Here is a 6000-nt window from a genome sequence, read left to right on the forward strand (position 1 = left end):
GCGTATGAGGCAAACTCAATTCCATATTTTTTGTAATTTTCTTTAATAAACTAAACTAGTGATAAAACAAGAAACTAAAAGACTCGATTGCAAGATCTAAAGATATACCTTCAAGCACTCACCTCCCCGGCAACGGTGCCAGAAAAGAGCTTGATGTCTACTACACAACCTTCTTCTTGTAGACGTTGTTGGGCCTCCAAGTGCAGAGGTTTGTAGGACAGTAGCAAATTTCCCTCAAGTGGATGACCTAAGGTTTATCAATCCGTAGGAGGCGTAGGATGAAGATGGTCTCTCTCAAGCAACCTTGCAACCAAATAACAAAGAGTCTCTTGTGTCCCCAACACACCCAATACAATGGTAAATTGTATAGGTGCACTAGTTCGGCGAAGAGATAGTGAAACAAGTGGTATATGGATAGTAGATAAAGGTATTTGTAACCTGAAATAATAAAAACAGCAAGGTAGCAAGTGATAAAAGTGAGCGTAAATGGTATTGCAATGATAGGAAATAAGGCCCAGGGTTCATACTTTCACTAGTGCAAGTCCTCTCAACAATGATAACATAATTGGATCACATAACCATCCCTCGACATGCAACAAAGAGTCACTCCAAAGTCACTAATAGCGGAGAACTAACGAAGAGATTATGGTAGGGTACGAAACCACCTCAAAGTTATTCTTTCCAATCAATCCGTTGGGCTATTCCTATAAGTGTCACAAACAGCCCTAGAATTCGTACTAGAATAACACCTTAAGATACAAATCAACCAAAACTCTAATGTCACCTAGATACTCCAATGTCACCTCAAGTATCCGTGGGTATGATTATACGATATGCATCACACAATCTCAGATTCATCTATTCAACCAACACAAAGGACCTCAAAGAGTGCCCCAAAGTTCTACCGGAGAATCACGACGAAAACGTGTGCCAACCCCTATGCATAGGTTCATGGGCGGAACCCGCAAGTTGGTCACCAAAACATACATCAAGTGAATCACGTGATATCCCATTGTCACCACAGATATCCACGACAAGACATACATCAAGTGTTCTCAAATATTTAAAGACTCAATCCGATAAGATTACTTCAAAGGGGAAACTCAATTCATTACAAGAGAGTAGAGGGGGGAAGAGAAACATAAGATCCAACTATAATAGCAAAGCTCGCGATACATCAAGATCGTATCATCTCAAGAACACGAGAGAGAGAGAGAGATCAAACAGATAGCTACTGGTACATACCCTCAGCCCCGAGGGAGAACTACTCCCTCCTCGTCATGGAGAGCACCGGGATGATGAAGACGGAAACCGGAGAGGGATTGCCTCCTCAGGCAGGGTGCCGGAACGGGTCTAGATTGGCTTTCGGTGGCTACGAAGGCTTCTGGCGGCGGAACTCCTGATCTATTGTGCTCTCGGATGTTTTTAGGGTATATGGAGATATATAGGCGGAAGAAGTACGTCAGGGGGGACACGAGGGGCTCACGAGGGTGGAGGGCGCCCCCTGCCTCGTGACCTCCTCGTAGATCCCCCGATGTGCACTCCAAGTCTTCTGGGCTTCTTTCCTTCCAAAAATGAGTTCCATGAAGTTTCAGGTCAATTGGACTCCGTTTGATTTTCCTTTTCTTCGAAACCCTAAAACAGGGTAAAAACAGAAACTGGCACTGGGCTCTGGGTTAATAGGTTAGTCCCAAAAATGATATAAAAGTGTATAATAAGACCCATAAACATTCAAAACAGTAAATAATATAGCATGGAGCAATAAAAAATTATAGATATGTTGGAGACGTATCAGGAACCGGACGTCCTGGACTTGAACCGGGCGGCAAAGGCTCGACTCGACGCAGAGCGCGCGGATGCCGCTCTCATCGACGCCCTCCTGCAGGTGGAACCGAACGTCCTGGACTTGAATCGGGCGACGGAGGCTCGACTCGACGCGGAGCGCGCGGATGCCGCTGCCATCGAGGCCCTCCTGCAGGCGGAACCGGACGTCCTCGACTTGAACCGGGCTGTGCTCTTGTCCGTGCAGAGCGCCCGCACGCTCCGCCTGAACGAGTAGCTGGAGGCCGAGGACAACCACGGTGCGGAGACACACGTCGGCAGCGACGACTGGTTCACGCCGGCAGCCAAAGACGACGAGGCTGTCTCTTTCCGCGAGCAGTGATAGTTTTTCTTTATGTTGTTGTTTTTATGGATCTTTTGCTATGTAAAAACATATATTTGTTATGCAAGTCGCTTGACTTGGGTCAGTCTACCATTTCAGGCGGTTGGATGAATATCCTACGTCTCCTAACCCTTCTTTCCTTCTTCCTCACCTCTTCTTCTTCCCCAATAGACCACCGCACGGTCCGTACGGATACTCCCCAACATGTGGTTGGATAAACATACTCTATGAACGAAATTATGTGTCAGCGATAGGATGGCTGAGTTTGGTTTGTTCACATGCGACAACACGTGTCAGTGAGGGTGCGTTCCCTTGGTTGGGTTTGCGGCGTGTAGGAGCGATTGTGTGAGGGTGCGGTGCGACCGCGACGTGCAGGAGCGACCGTGTGAGGGTGCGGTGCGATCGCGACAGCCGTGCGTAAGTGTACCTCCTTCTCATTTTGAAAACTTTAGGCATGCTTGGCAAAAATGTGTGGCGAAGTTTGGCAATGCAAGGCCTAGACCCAAACAGGATAAGTATGTACGTACTAGGAGTACTAGTGTTAAAAAAGAAAGGCGGGGTTTTCCTTCACGGGATTTAATCGATACAAATCCTCGTTTCACATGTCAATTAGTGCGTATTTTTTTCTCAAAAGACCAAAGAGCTAACCATCTTACTCCTCATCGCTTGATTAATGCAGCGCCATGCAAACAAACCTTCTCACTTCCGCATGCATGCAGGGGATATTAATGTCCTTGGTTGCTAACCCATCAATTTTGCCTCGATTAGTGTTAGTGGCCCTTTCCAAATTGTAATTTTGATATACTGGCCTTGTGTACAAAAAAATGGAGGTAGTAACTATATTTGACTTCCTTCCCCATTACGGTGATGTCGATGATATCTTTTTTTGGGTGGTTTGGCGAAGTGCGTTCGACGGAGAACACCATTGAGGGAGACCACGGTAAGTCGTTCGCAAGTGCTGCCTGCAAGCCGAGACAACCGCCTTATTTGCATCTAGGAAGTCCTTTACTAGTACTCCCTCCGGTACTTTTTTCTTTGCGTCTAAGGTCCAGCCCGTATACCAAGGAGAGGAGCAATTAGCAAAAAAATGGACTGTTTTGCCCCTGGATTCATCTGAGGAGACCCTGGTTGCATGCGAGATTGGCTCGGACTTTGCATGCATGTCGTCTCTCTCTCTCTCCCCTATCCATCTCTCTGCACGCATGCGCCTCTCGCTCTCTCTCCTGTTTCTGCATGCAAGCAACTCTCTCTGCCTTGGGAAGATGCGAAGCACATGGGAAAGAGAGATGGGATTACTGCAGGCACGCATGCGGTGGAAAGGGATGGAGGGCCCGGCTGGAAAGAGCAGTGAAAAAATGCCAATGCGCAGAGCATTGTGGGGAAAACAAAATTTTCTTAGACGCGGACAAAAAGGACCGGAGGGAGTACTACTAGGAGTACTAGTGCGGTGAGATGGTTTCTCGAAGAAGACGATGGAGAAGCGGAGTCAGCGAAGAGTGAAATGATGGTTGCTTCGTCCGTGCTTTTGTGATTTGACGCCTCACTACTTTGTGATTTGTGATAAAAGGGACAGGGGAGTAGACTCTGTGCTCTATATTGTACTACATGCGTCCAAGCATGGGAGAAAGAGGAGAGACGTTGCATTTTTCTATTCCTTCAATCAATCAATCAAGGAGCTTCGGTTCCATCTTTTTGGCTTTGGCAACACCGTCCACAATGGTTCCCATGATGCCAAAAGCTATTTTCACATTTGGATACACATTGTGGATGCCCTTAACCGTACCACTTGGTTTTGCTCCTGTGTGCTATCTATACAAATCTCAATTATATTGATCTAAAAAATTATAGAATCAAGATTAGTAAAAAGGAGGTGATTTTGCCACGCGGATGGCGGGGGAGGTTTCTTATTTGAGCAATGCTACATCCACGTAATGGTTTACGTAAAGTTACGAACTGATGTGATGTGGGACTATTTGATTGGATTAAAGGAGAGGATTAGGCCCACCCCACCTAAAAATCAGGGGGCATATATAGATTAGATGGAAAGTATACGTAGCAGCTACGTAGCCCTTTGTAAGTCTAGGATTAGGCTTCTTATTTTCGGAGGACGTTGTCCTGGCGGTTCACTAACATGCGGTCCCACGTGTCAGTGCTTTACCAAGCCGATCCGCGTCCCACATGAGGTAGAACAACGGCAGAAGCAACACGTGGTTAAGTTAAAGAAGATGAGGGAGAAGCGGATTCAGCAACAAGTGAAATGATGGTTGCTTCGTCCCTCCAACTTAACTGTGGGAAAGGTGCAGCTTTGTGATTTGACGCCTCATTGCTCATTACTACGCCGACGTCATGACTGGGGTGCTTCACCCCGGCTGCTCTGCACTGTATTCCGGTATGGCACATGGACCCGGTAGCTTGATGTCCCACATGTCGGCGAAAGGGACTAGAAGATTTATGAAAGCGAGCGCTCCACTCTTACGACGGAGGAGTAGACGACACGACGACCCAGTGAACTGTCACTTGTACCGTATAGTACTATAGTTTTGCTGTTTCACACGATCCATCGATACAAACCCGATTAAACAGGAAAGGGCGGGATTTTTCCCGCGCGGTAGATGATACTGGCCATACATTTCAAAGGCAATTTTAATGTATGCAAACTGAATAATTATAAGTAACAATATGATATCTAGTAAAACTAAAAACACATATGATTTATTTTGTTAGAGTGTAGTAGTAGTGCTGTATTGCATAGTTGTGAGATGTAACATGCGAGAACGTGTAGAGATGTAGTTTTGGAGGGCCTACAGAGAGAAAAGCGTAATACGGTCACCAAACATCAGAATAAGCTGATTACGGTCACTATATACGTTTTGCGGTGATTATACGGTCACTTGCTCACAGTTCATCATCGGATTGCACTCTGTTGACCGGCCAAATAGTCTGCGTGGCGCCATGTTGACTAGTTAAATTGACCATGTTCCTTGTGGGTCCCACCTATCAGTTCACATAGGCAAAAGGTCAGATAAACACAACTTTATGCAGGCGCGACAAGGCTCCAACCCGTGTGCGGGAATCACCTGGTTGTGTATGTGTCTGTCAGGGCCTGATGTGTGCGCATGCACATGTAGGTTGAGCACTTGAGCGTGAGAGTGTGTGTTGGTCGTGTGGTGTATTGGTGTGTGCATGCATGCGTGCGTGTGTGCGTGTGAGTGTTGCGTGCGTGCTTGGCTGCGTGTGTACGTGTGAGTGTTGCGTGCGTGCGTGGGTGCATGTGTTTGTGTGAGTGTTGCGTGGATGCAGTTCGTGTGCATGTGTGCGTATGTGTATAATCACCACACCAGCTCCTGTGTGTTAAAACAGACGGCTCAGCATACCAATACAAGGCCACCTTGTCCGCTGTGCCCGCAGTCATGACTTTGAACCATCGTCCAAATATTTTTTGTCGTTTGTTTTCATTCTTACTAGCAAGATGCCCGTGCATTGCACGTAACATCAAGATGCATTTGTATGACTTGTTTATCTTGTGAGAGAAAAGGATGAACGAGGGAAGGCCTTATTTGCAAACGTGGAGAGGTGTGTGGGTACCTTTTTGCAAAATTGCCATAGTTTCTTTCCTATCCGTCAGATATAAATCGGACGGCCTATATTGCAGGATGGCAGGCACACCATCATCACCAACTCCATTTTTTATAAGAGTGTATTTTATGTATTTTACAAGAGTGTAGATGTAGAGTAAATACAAGTCGACATGTGGGCACGATGGTAGTGAGATAATGTGATGCAACACTAGCGGTGCCACGTGGAGCGTTTAACTGGTCAACTAGTCATGTCATGAG

The sequence above is a fragment of the Triticum urartu genome, chromosome 2A, assembly GCF_056163025.1.
Source record: "Triticum urartu cultivar PI428250 chromosome 2A, HENAU_Tu73, whole genome shotgun sequence".
Lineage (NCBI taxonomy): Eukaryota > Viridiplantae > Streptophyta > Magnoliopsida > Poales > Poaceae > Triticum > Triticum urartu.